This window comes from Oncorhynchus keta, chromosome 20 (genome assembly GCF_023373465.1).
Source record: "Oncorhynchus keta strain PuntledgeMale-10-30-2019 chromosome 20, Oket_V2, whole genome shotgun sequence".
Taxonomy (NCBI): domain Eukaryota; kingdom Metazoa; phylum Chordata; class Actinopteri; order Salmoniformes; family Salmonidae; genus Oncorhynchus; species Oncorhynchus keta.
In genome coordinates, this window is record NC_068440.1 from 18,503,815 (window position 1) to 18,517,514 (window position 13,700).

General features: G+C 53.4%; 1 protein-coding gene and 1 long non-coding RNA gene across 5 annotated transcripts in view; one reads left to right on the top strand and one right to left on the bottom strand.

Moving 5' to 3' along the window:
* LOC118373178 (retinoic acid receptor beta-like) overlaps positions 1-13,700 on the top strand; it is a 328,372-nt gene that overhangs the window by 116,924 nt on the left and 197,748 nt on the right. The gene's annotated exons all lie outside the window — the stretch shown is intronic.
* Positions 5,016-13,573, bottom strand: LOC127909884 (uncharacterized). 4 transcript variants are annotated; one of them, XR_008072829.1, is made up of 3 exons: positions 13,539-13,573; positions 12,195-12,242; positions 5,016-5,083 (listed from the first exon to the last, which is right to left on the bottom strand). It is a non-coding gene; the product is annotated as an uncharacterized LOC127909884 (long non-coding RNA). The 4 variants fall into 4 exon arrangements; XR_008072830.1 differs by lacking the exon at positions 12,195-12,242 and adding an exon at positions 12,483-12,530; XR_008072831.1 differs by lacking the exon at positions 5,016-5,083 and adding an exon at positions 11,505-11,572.

The following is a 13,700-nucleotide window of genomic DNA, read 5'->3' on the forward strand; positions in this document are numbered from 1 at the left end:
CCCACCCATTTTCACCTACCTCATCCCCATACTGTTTTTATTTATTTACTTTTCTGCTCTTTTGCACACCAATATCTCTACCTGTACATGACCATCTGATCATTTATCACTCCAGTGTTAATCTGCAAAATTGTAATTATTCGCCTACCTCCTCATGCCTTTTGCACACAATGTATATAGACTCCCCTTTTTTTTCTACTGTGTTATGGACTTGTTAATTGTTTCCTCCATGTGTAACTCTGTGTTGTCTGTTCACACTGCTATGCTTTATCTTGGCCAGGTCGCAGTTGCAAATGAGAACTTGTTCTCAACTAGCCTACCTGGTTAAATAAAGGTGAAATAAAAAAATACAAAATAAAAACTGTTACACCTGGCTATCAGCGGAGCCTTGTCTGGCTAAGAAACAGTTCATTCAGCCTCATTTACTACCACTCATTGTTGAATTTGTGATTTTCCAACTTGTTGTGTAATGTTTACGTCCAATGGCTGATGAGCACAGATACGTTTTATCTATTATTATTTCTCTTAATGTGACAAGGATTAAAAATAATTTGCCAGTAGATTGTTGACTTGATTGATGATGATGACTGCTAGGTAAGATTTTGAAAGTATGATGTTGATGATGTACGATGTTGTCCAATCAAAGCTACTGTAGATATAACGTGATTTGACGTCATTTTATCGGTGGCCAATGACCTTGAACCGCCTTGGATGGGAAATTCTAATGTAACTCTATGGCAGCATCCAAGGGGCTTGAATTTTCGAGGTCTACCGTTAGACTTGAAGGTGACGTAGTGTCCCCATGAGTGACAGAACACTGAGCCAATCACCGCGGGAACTAGAGAACATTACCAACACCTACGCTCTTTCTTTTCCTTTGGCTTCCCCACTACCACAAAAAGCAAAAGGTTATTTTACAGTAATGATCAACAGGCCTGCCCCACATTCAGGGCTCTGCCCTGCCTGCCCTGAATGACGGGTCGCCACTGTTGATCATTACTGTAAAATAACCTTTTGCTTTATGTGAGGTTTCACCTGATAAAATACAGCTATAGGCCTCTGAAGTGCACCACAAATAGAGCCCTGTTGTTATGGCACTGTATATACGGTGTATGTGCTGTTACAGACAGAGAAAAGGCTTCTGTTGTGAAGGAGCCTCCTTCACCCTGGTTTTTTCTGCATTTGATCTAAGAAATGGAAAAAAGGTGGCATATAAGTAGTATTCCTAAGCTCCTCACAAAATAGGTTTTAATGCTGTGTGTGTGTGTGTGGAGAGAGCCTCTGTCGGTCTGCTCTCATAGATAAGTAGGGGAGATTTGAATTTAGTGAATAGCCCTGATACCCAGAGGAAAAACACACTAAACAAACGTGCAAACACACATTTGAAAATACACTCATCAATGTTTATGTGCGTAAGGTGGACACCAACTGAATGCATGCCACCCCCCAAACACACACACACTCAGTATTTTTTCCCAGTGCATCAGTCATACAGATGTCATATGCCCACTGTCTGTTCCAAATAGCTAGTTCCCACAGACTGTCTAAGCCCTGCTGTCTGTCATGTGATTGGTCATGGTGGGGCTCACACACACACACACGCTGTGTACACCTCTGCAGGCCCTGTCAGAACCTTGAATACATACTTGGCATACACACACTCACACAAACACACACCAACCACAGTCAGCTATATTTAGCCTCTGGCCACACTGGGAGTTCAGCTCATCAGTTAGTTGCCTGTGTAACTGTGCGTGCAGTGTGTTCTTTGCTCAACAAGGCTGTGTGTCGTGGAACTGGCCTGGAGACCGTTGGCAAGAAGGTGAAAAGGAGAACGGCTCAGGGTTATCATGGCTGCTGTGTGTGGGCACATACACTGAGTGTACAAAACATTAGGAACATCTTCCTAATATTGAGTTGCACCTCCAACAAGGTGTCGAAAGCATTCCACAGGGATACTGGCCGATGTTGACTCCAATGCTTCCCACAGTTGTGTCAAGTTGGCTGGATGTCCTTTGAGTGGTGGACCATTCTTGATAGACATGGGAAACTTTTGAGCATGAAAAACACAGCAGCTTCGCAGTTCTTGACACTCAAACCAGTGCGCCTGGCACCTACTACCATACCCCGTTCAAAGACACTCAAACCAGTGTGCCTGGCACCGACTACCATACCCCGTTCAAAGACACTCAAACCAGTGCGCCCAGCACCTACTACAATACCCCGTTCAAAGACACTCAAACCAGTGTGCCTGGCACCGACTACCATACCCCGTTCAAAGACACTCAAACCAGTGCGCCCAGCACCTACTACCATACCCCGTTCAAAGACACTCAAACCAGTGCGCCTGGCACCTACTACCGTACCCCGTTCAAAGACACTCAAACCAGTGCGCCTGGCACCTACTACCGTACCCCGTACAAAGACACTCAAACCAGTGCGCCTGGCACCTACTACCATACCCCGTTCAAAGACACTCAAACCAGTGCGCCTGGCACCTACTACCATACCCCGTTCAAAGACACTCAAACCAGTGCACCCGGCACCTACTACAATACCCCGTTCAAAGACACTAAAACCAGTGCGCCCGGCACCTATTACCAAACCCCGTTCAAAGACGCTTAAACCAGTGCGCCCGGCGCCTACTACCATACCCCGTTCAAAGACACTCAAACCAGTGCGCCTGGCACCTACTACCATACCCCGTTCAAAGACACTCAAACCAGTGCGCCTGGCACCTACTACCATACCCCGTTCAAAGACACTCAAACCAGTGCGCCTGGCACCTACTACCATACCCCGTTCAAAGACACTCAAACCAGTGCGCCTGGCACCTACTACCATACCCCGTTCAAAGACCCTCAAACCAGTGCGCCTGGCACCTACTGCCATACCCCGTTCAAAGACACTCAAACCAGTGCGCCAGGCACCTACTGCCATACCCCGTTCAAAGACACTCAAACCAGTGCGCCCGGCACCTACTGCCATACCCCGTTCAAAGACACTCAAACCAGTGCGCCAGGCACCTACTGCCATACCCCGTTCAAAGACACTCAAACCAGTGCGCCCGGCACCTACTACCATACCCCGTTCAAAGACACTCAAACCAGTGCGCCCGGCACCTACTACCATACCCCGTTCAAAGACTCTCAAACCAGTACGCCCGGCACCTACTACAATACCCCGTTCAAAGACACTCAAACCAGTGCGCCCGGCACCTACTGCCATACCCCGTTCAAAGACACTCAAACCAGTGCGCCTGGCACCTACTGCCATACCCGTTCAAAGACACTCAAACCAGTGCGCCCGGCACCTACTACAATACCCCGTTCAAAGACACTCAAACCAGTGCGCCTGGCACCTACTACCATACCCCGTTCAAAGACCCTCAAACCAGTGCACCTGGCACCTACTACCATACCCCGTTCAAAGACACTCAAACCAGTGCGCCCGGCACCTACTGCCATACCCCGTTCAAAGACACTCAAACCAGTGCGCCCGGCACCTACTGCCATACCCCGTTCAAAGACACTCAAACCAGTGCGCCCGGCACCTACTACCATACCCCGTTCAAAGACCCTCAAACCAGTGCGCCTGGCACCTACTGCCATACCCCGTTCAAAGACACTCAAACCAGTGCTCCTGGCACCTAGCCATACCCCGTTCAAAGACAAAACCAGTGCGCCCGGCACCTACTACCATACCCCGTTCAAAGACACTCAAACCAGTGCTCCTGGCACCTACCACCATACCCCGTTCAAAGACACTCAAACCAGTGCGCCTGGCACCTACTACAATACCCCGTTCAAAGACACTCAAACCAGTGCGCCTGGCACCTACTACCATACCCCGTTCAAAGACACTCAAACCGGTGCGCCTGGCACCTACTACCATACCCCGTTCAAAGACTCTCAAACCAGTGCGCCTGGCACCTACTACCATACCCCGTTCAAAGACACTCAAACCAGTGCGCCTGGCACCTACTACCATACCCCGTTCAAAGACCCTCAAACCAGTGCGCCTGGCACCTACTACCATACCCCGTTCAAAGACACTCAAACCAGTGCGCCCGGCACCTACTGCCATACCCCGTTCAAAGACACTCAAACCAGTGCGCCCGGCACCTACTACCATACCCCGTTCAAAGACACTCAAACCAGTGCGCCCGGCACCTACTACCATACCCCGTTCAAAGACTCTCAAACCAGTACGCCCGGCACCTACTACAATACCCCGTTCAAAGACACTCAAACCAGTGCGCCCGGCACCTACTGCCATACCCCGTTCAAAGACACTCAAACCAGTGCGCCTGGCACCTACTGCCATACCCGTTCAAAGACACTCAAACCAGTGCGCCCGGCACCTACTACAATACCCCGTTCAAAGACACTCAAACCGGTGCGCCTGGCACCTACTACCATACCCCGTTCAAAGACCCTCAAACCAGTGCACCTGGCACCTACTACCATACCCCGTTCAAAGACACTCAAACCAGTGCGCCCGGCACCTACTGCCATACCCCGTTCAAAGACACTCAAACCAGTGCGCCCGGCACCTACTGCCATACCCCGTTCAAAGACACTCAAACCAGTGCGCCCGGCACCTACTACCATACCCCGTTCAAAGACCCTCAAACCAGTGCGCCTGGCACCTACTGCCATACCCCGTTCAAAGACACTCAAACCAGTGCTCCTGGCACCTACTGCCATACCCCGTTCAAAGACACTCAAACCAGTGCGCCCGGCACCTACTACCATACCCCGTTCAAAGACACTCAAACCAGTGCGCCTGGCACCTACTACCATACCCCGTTCAAAGACACTTAAACCAGTGCGCCTGGCACCTACTACCATACCCCGTTCAAAGACACTCAAACCAGTGCGCCTGGCACCTACTACCATACCCCGTTCAAAGACACTCAAACCGGTGCGCCTGGCACCTACTACCATACCCCGTTCAAAGACACTCAAACCGGTGCGCCTGGCACCTACTACCATACCCCGTTCAAAGACACTCAAACCAGTGCGCTTGGCACCTACTTCCATACCCCGTTCAAAGACACTCAAACCGGTGCGCCTGGCACCTACTACAATACCCCGTTCAAAGACACTCAAACCAGTGTGCCTGGCACCGACTACCATACCCCGTTCAAAGACACTCAAACCAGTGCGCCCAGCACCTACTACCATACCCCGTTCAAAGACACTCAAACCAGTGCGCCTGGCACCTACTACCGTACCCCGTTCAAAGACACTCAAACCAGTGCGCCTGGCACCTACTACCGTACCCCGTACAAAGACACTAAAACCAGTGCGCCCGGCACCTATTACCAAACCCCGTTCAAAGACGCTTAAACCAGTGCGCCCGGCGCCTACTACCATACCCCGTTCAAAGACACTCAAAGCAGTGTGCCTGGCACCTACTACCATACCCCGTTCAAAGACACTCAAACCAGTGCTCCTGGCACCTACCACCATACCCCGTTCAAAGACACTCAAACCAGTGCGCCTGGCACCTACTACAATACCCCGTTCAAAGACACTCAAACCAGTGCGCCTGGCACCTACTACCATACCCCGTTCAAAGACACTCAAACCGGTGCGCCTGGCACCTACTACCATACCCCGTTCAAAGACTCTCAAACCAGTGCGCCTGGCACCTACTACCATACCCCGTTCAAAGACACTCAAACCAGTGCGCCTGGCACCTACTACCATACCCCGTTCAAAGACACTCAAACCAGTGCGCCTGGCACCTACTGCCATACCCCGTTCAAAGACACTCAAACCAGTGCGCCAGGCACCTACTGCCATACCCCGTTCAAAGACACTCAAACCAGTGCGCCCGGCACCTACTACCATACCCCGTTCAAAGACCCTCAAACCAGTGCGCCTGGCACCTACTGCCATACCCCGTTCAAAGACACTCAAACCAGTGCTCCTGGCACCTACTGCCATACCCCGTTCAAAGACACTCAAACCAGTGCGCCCGGCACCTACTACCATACCCCGTTCAAAGACACTCAAACCAGTGCTCCTGGCACCTACCACCATACCCCGTTCAAAGACACTCAAACCAGTGCGCCTGGCACCTACTACAATACCCCGTTCAAAGACACTCAAACCAGTGCGCCTGGCACCTACTACCATACCCCGTTCAAAGACACTCAAACCGGTGCGCCTGGCACCTACTACCATACCCCGTTCAAAGACTCTCAAACCAGTGCGCCTGGCACCTACTACCATACCCCGTTCAAAGACACTCAAACCGATGCGCCTGGCACCTACTACCATACCCCGTTCAAAGACACTCAAACCAGTGCGCCTGGCACCTACTACCATACCCCGTTCAAAGACACTCAAACCAGTGCGCCCGGCACCTACTGCCATACCCCGTTCAAAGACACTCAAACCAGTGCGCCAGGCACCTACTACCATACCCCGTTCAAAGACACTCAAACCAGTGCGCCCGGCACCTACTACCATACCCCGTTCAAAGACTCTCAAACCAGTACGCCCGGCACCTACTACAATACCCCGTTCAAAGACACTCAAACCAGTGCGCCCGGCACCTACTGCCATACCCCGTTCAAAGACACTCAAACCAGTGCGCCTGGCACCTACTGCCATACCCGTTCAAAGACACTCAAACCAGTGCGCCCGGCACCTACTACAATACCCCGTTCAAAGACACTCAAACCGGTGCGCCTGGCACCTACTACCATACCCCGTTCAAAGACCCTCAAACCAGTGCACCTGGCACCTACTACCATACCCCCGTTCAAAGACACTCAAACCAGTGCGCCCGGCACCTACTGCCATACCCCGTTCAAAGACACTCAAACCAGTGCGCCCGGCACCTACTGCCATACCCCGTTCAAAGACACTCAAACCAGTGCGCCCGGCACCTACTACCATACCCCGTTCAAAGACCCTCAAACCAGTGCGCCTGGCACCTACTGCCATACCCCGTTCAAAGACACTCAAACCAGTGCTCCTGGCACCTACTGCCATACCCCGTTCAAAGACACTCAAACCAGTGCGCCCGGCACCTACTACCATACCCCGTTCAAAGACCCTCAAACCAGTGCGCCTGGCACCTACTACCATACCCCCGTTCAAAGACACTCAAACCAGTGCGCCCGGCACCTACTACCATACCCCGTTCAAAGACACTCAAACCAGTGCGCCTGGCACCTACTACCATACCCCGTTCAAAGACACTCAAACCGGTGCGCCTGGCACCTACTACCATACCCCGTTCAAAGACACTCAAACCGGTGCGCCTGGCACCTACTACCATACCCCGTTCAAAGACACTCAAACCGGTGCGCTTGGCACCTACTTCCATACCCCGTTCAAAGACACTCAAACCGGTGCGCATGGCACCTACTACCATACCCCGTTCAAAGACACTCAAACCGGTGCGCCTGGCACCTACTACCATACCCCGTTCAAAGACACTCAAACCAGTGCGCCTGGCACCTACTACCATACCCCGTTCAAAGACACTCAAACCAGTGCGCCTGGCACCTACTTCCATACCCCGTTCAAAGACACTCAAACCAGTGCGCCTGGCACCTACTACCATACCCCGTTCAAAGACACTCAAACCAGTGCGCCCGGCACCTACTGCCATACCCCGTTCAAAGACACTCAAACCAGTGCGCCTGGCACCTACTAAAACCAGTGCGCCCGGCACTTATTACCAAACCCCGTTCAAAGACACTCAAACCAGTGCGCCCGGCACTTTTTACCAAACCCCGTTCAAAGACACTCAAACCAGTGCGCACGGCATCTACTACCATACCCCGTTCAAAGACACTCAAACCAGTGCGCCCGGCACCTACTACAATACCCCGTTCAAAGACACTAAAACCAGTGCGCCCGGCACTTATTACCAAACCCCGTTCAAAGACACTCAAACCAGTGCGCACGGCATCTACTACCATACCCCGTTCAAAGACACTCAAACCAGTGTGCCTGGCACCTACTACCATACCCCGTTCAAAGACACTCAAACCAGTGCGCCTGGCACCTACTACCATACCCCGTTCAAAGACACTCAAACCAGTGCTCCTGGCACCTACTGCCATACCCCGTTCAAAGACACTCAAACCAGTGCGCCCGGCACCTACTACCATACCCCGTTCAAAGACACTCAAACCAGTGCTCCTGGCACCTACCACCATACCCCGTTCAAAGACACTCAAACCAGTGCGCCTGGCACCTACTACAATACCCCGTTCAAAGACACTCAAACCAGTGCGCCTGGCACCTACTACCATACCCCGTTCAAAGACACTCAAACCAGTGCGCCTGGCACCTACTACCATACCCCGTTCAAAGACTCTCAAACCAGTGCGCCTGGCACCTACTACCATACCCCGTTCAAAGACACTCAAACCAGTGCGCCTGGCACCTACTACCATACCCCGTTCAAAGACCCTCAAACCAGTGCGCCTGGCACCTACTACCATACCCCGTTCAAAGACACTCAAACCAGTGCGCCCGGCACCTACTGCCATACCCCGTTCAAAGACACTCAAACCAGTGCGCCAGGCACCTACTACCATACCCCGTTCAAAGACACTCAAACCAGTGCGCCCGGCACCTACTACCATACCCCGTTCAAAGACTCTCAAACCAGTGCGCCTGGCACCTACTACAATACCCCGTGCAAAGACACACAAACCAGTGCGCCCGGCACCTACTGCCATACCCCGTTCAAAGACACTCAAACCAGTGCGCCTGGCACCTACTGCCATACCCGTTCAAAGACACTCAAACCAGTGCGCCCGGCACCTACTACAATACCCCGTTCAAAGACACTCAAACCGGTGCGCCTGGCACCTACTACCATACCCCGTTCAAAGACCCTCAAACCAGTGCACCTGGCACCTACTACCATACCCCGTTCAAAGACACTCAAACCAGTGCGCCCGGCACCTACTGCCATACCCCGTTCAAAGACACTCAAACCAGTGCGCCCGGCACCTACTGCCATACCCCGTTCAAAGACACTCAAACCAGTGCGCCCGGCACCTACTACCATACCCCGTTCAAAGACCCTCAAACCAGTGCGCCTGGCACCTACTGCCATACCCCGTTCAAAGACACTCAAACCAGTGCTCCTGGCACCTACTGCCATACCCCGTTCAAAGACACTCAAACCAGTGCGCCCGGCACCTACTACCATACCCCGTTCAAAGACCCTCAAACCAGTGCGCCTGGCACCTACTACCATACCCCGTTCAAAGACACTCAAACCAGTGCGCCCGGCACCTACTACCATACACTCGTTCAAAGACCTACTCAAACCAGTGCAAACCGCCTGGCACCTACTACCATACCCCGTTCAAAGACACTCAAACCGTGCGCCTGGCACCTACTACCATACCCCGTTCAAAGACACTCAAACCAGTGCGCCCGGCACCTACTACCATACCCCGTTCAAAGACACTCAAACCGGTGCGCCTGGCACCTACTACCATACCCCGTTCAAAGACACTCAAACCAGTGCGCCTGGCACCTACTACCATACCCCGTTCAAAGACACTCAAACCAGTGCGCCTGGCACCTACTACCATACCCCGTTCAAAGACACTCAAACCAGTGCGCCCGGCACCTACTACCATACCCCGTTCAAAGACACTCAAACCAGTGCGCCTGGCACCTACTACCATACCCCGTTCAAAGACACTCAAACCAGTGCGCCCGGCACCTACTACCATACCCCGTTCAAAGACACTCAAACCAGTGCGCCTGGCACCTTCAAAGACACTAAAACCAGTACCCCGGCACTTTCAAAAAGACACTCAAACCCCGTGCGCCACTGGCACCTACTACCATACCCCGTTCAAAGACACTCAAACCAGTGCGCCCGGCACCTACTACCATACCCCGTTCAAAGACACTCAAACCAGTGCGCCCGGCACTTATTACCATACCCCGTTCAAAGACACTCAAACCAGTGCGCATGGCACCTACTACCATACCCCGTTCAAAGACACTCAAACCAGTGTGCGCTGGCACCTACTACCATACCCCGTTCAAAGACACTCAAACCGGTGCGCCTGGCACCTACTACCATACCCCGTTCAAAGACACTCAAACCAGTGCGCCCGGCACCTGCTTCCATACCCCCACTCAAAGACACTCAAACCAGTGCGCCCGGCACCTACTACCATACCCCGTTCAAAGACACTCAAACCAGTGCGCCCGGCACCTACTGCCATACGCCCACTTCAAAGACACTCAAACCAGTGCGCCCGGCACCTACTGCCATACCCGTTCAAAGACACTCAAACCAGTGCGCCCGGCACCTACTGCCATACCCGTTCAAAGACACTCAAACCAGTGCGCCCGGCACCTACTGCCATACCCCGTTCAAAGACACTCAAACCAGTGCGCCGGCACCTACTGCCATACCCCGTTCAAAGACACTCAAACCAGTGCGCCCGGCACCTACTACCATACCCCGTTCAAAGACACTCAAACCAGTGCGCCTGGCACCTACTGCCATACCCCGTTCAAAGACACTCAAACCAGTGCGCCCGGCACTTATTACCAAACCCCGTTCAAAGACACTCAAACCAGTGCGCCTGGCACCTACTACCATACCCCGTTCAAAGACACTCAAACCAGTGTGCGCTGGCACCTACTACCATACCCCGTTCAAAGACACTCAAACCAGTGCGCCTGGCACCTACTACCATACCCCGTTCAAAGACACTCAAACCAGTGCGCCTGGCACCTACTGCCATACCCCCACTCAAAGACACTCAAACCAGTGCGCCCGGCACCTACTACCATACGCCGTTCAAAGACACTCAAACCAGTGCGCCCGGCACCTACTACCATACGCCGTTCAAAGACACTCAAACCAGTGCGCCTGGCACCTACTACCATACGCCGTTCAAAGACACTCAAACCAGTGCACCCGGCACCTACTGCCATACCCCGTTCAAAGACACTCAAACCAGTGCGCCCGGCACCTACTGCCATACCCCGTTCAAAGACACTCAAACCAGTGCGCCCGGCACCTACTGCCATACCCCGTTCAAAGACACTCAAACCAGTGCGCCCGGCACCTACTACAATACCCCGTTCAAAGACCCTCAAACCAGTGCGCCTGGCACCTACTGCCATACCCCGTTCAAAGACACTCAAACCAGTGCTCCTGGCACCTACTGCCATACCCCGTTCAAAGACACTCAAACCAGTGCGCCCGGCACCTACTACCATACCCCGTTCAAAGACCCTCAAACCAGTGCGCCTGGCACCTACTACCATACCCCGTTCAAAGACACTCAAACCAGTGCGCCCGGCACCTACTACCATACCCCGTTCAAAGACACTCAAACCGGTGCGCCTGGCACCTACTACCATACCCCGTTCAAAGACACTCAAACCGGTGCGCCTGGCACCTACTACCATACCCCGTTCAAAGACACTCAAACCGGTGCGCCTGGCACCTACTACCATACCCCGTTCAAAGACACTCAAACCAGTGCGCTTGGCACCTACTTCCATACCCCGTTCAAAGACACTCAAACCGGTGCGCCTGGCACCTACTACCATACCCCGTTCAAAGACACTCAAACCGGTGCGCCTGGCACCTACTACCATACCCCGTTCAAAGACACTCAAACCGGTGCGTCTGGCACCTACTACCATACCCTGTTCAAAGACACTCAAACCAGTGCGCTTGGCACCTACTTCCATACCCCGTTCAAAGACACTCAAACCAGTGCGCCCGGCACCTACTACAATACCCCGTTCAAAGACACTCAAACCAGTGCGCCCGGCACCTACTGCCATACCCCGTTCAAAGACACTCAAACCAGTGCGCCTGGCACCTACTTCCATACCCCGTTCAAAGACACTCAAACCAGTGCGCCCGGCACTTTTTACCAAACCCCGTTCAAAGACACTCAAACCAGTGCGCACGGCATCTACTACCATACCCCGTTCAAAGACACTCAAACCAGTGCGCCCGGCACCTACTACAATACCCCGTTCAAAGACACTAAAACCAGTGCGCCCGACACATTACCAAACCCCGTTCAAAGACACTCAAACCAGTGCGCACGGCATCTACTACCATACCCCGTTCAAAGACACTCAAACCAGTGTGCCTGGCACCTACTACCATACCCCGTTCAAAGACACTCAAACCGGTGCGCCTGGCACCTACTACCATACCCCGTTCAAAGACACTCAAACCAGTGCGCCCGGCACCTACTGCCATACCCCACTCAAAGACACTCAAACCAGTGCGCCCGGCACCTACTACAATACCCCGTTCAAAGACACTAAAACCAGTGCGCCCGGCACATATTACCAAACCCCACTCAAAGACACTCAAACCGGTGCGCCTGGCACCTACTACAATACCCCGTTCAAAGACACTCAAACCAGTGCGCCCGGCACATATTACCAAACCCCACTCAAAGACACTCAAACCGGTGCGCCTGGCACCTACTACCATACCCCGTTCAAAGACACTCAAACCAGTGCGCCCGGCACCTACTGCCATACCCCGTTCAAAGACACTCAAACCAGTGCGCCCGGCACCTACTGCCATACCCCGTTCAAAGACACTCAAACCAGTGCGCCCGGCACCTACTGCCATACCCCGTTCAAAGACACTCAAACCAGTGCTCCTGGCACCTACTGCCATACCCCGTTCAAAGACACTCAAACCAGTGCGCCCGGCACCTACTACCATACCCCGTTCAAAGACCCTCAAACCAGTGCGCCTGGCACCTACTGCCATACCCCGTTCAAAGACACTCAAACCAGTGCTCCTGGCACCTACTGCCATACCCCGTTCAAAGACACTCAAACCAGTGCGCCCAGCACCTACTGCCATACCCCGTTCAAAGACACTCAAACCAGTGCGCCCGGCACCTACTACCATACCCCGTTCAAAGACCCTCAAACCAGTGCGCCTGGCACCTACTGCCATACCCCGTTCAAAGACACTCAAACCAGTGCTCCTGGCACCTACTGCCATACCCCGTTCAAAGACACTCAAACCAGTGCGCCCGGCACCTACTACCATACCCCGTTCAAAGACCCTCAAACCAGTGCGCCTGGCACCTACTACCATACCCCGTTCAAAGACACTCAAACCAGTGCGCCCGGCACCTACTACCATACCCCGTTCAAAGACACTCAAACCAGTGCGCCTGGCACCTACTACCATACCCCGTTCAAAGACACTCAAACCGGTGCGCCTGGCACCTACTACCATACCCCGTTCAAAGACACTCAAACCGGTGCGCCTGGCACCTACTACCATACCCCGTTCAAAGACACTCAAACCGGTGCGCTTGGCACCTACTTCCATACCCCGTTCAAAGACACTCAAACCGGTGCGCCTGGCACCTACTACCATACCCCGTTCAAAGACACTCAAACCGGTGCGCCTGGCACCTACTACCATACCCCGTTCAAAGACACTCAAACCGGTGCGCCTGGCACCTACTACCATACCCCGTTCAAAGACACTCAAACCAGTGCGCTTGGCACCTACTTCCATACCCCGTTCAAAGACACTCAAACCAGTGCGCCCGGCACCTACTACAATACCCCGTTCAAAGACACTCAAACCAGTGCGCCCGGCACCTACTGCCATACCCCGTTCAAAGACACTCAAACCAGTGCGCCTGGCACCTACTTCCATACCCCGTT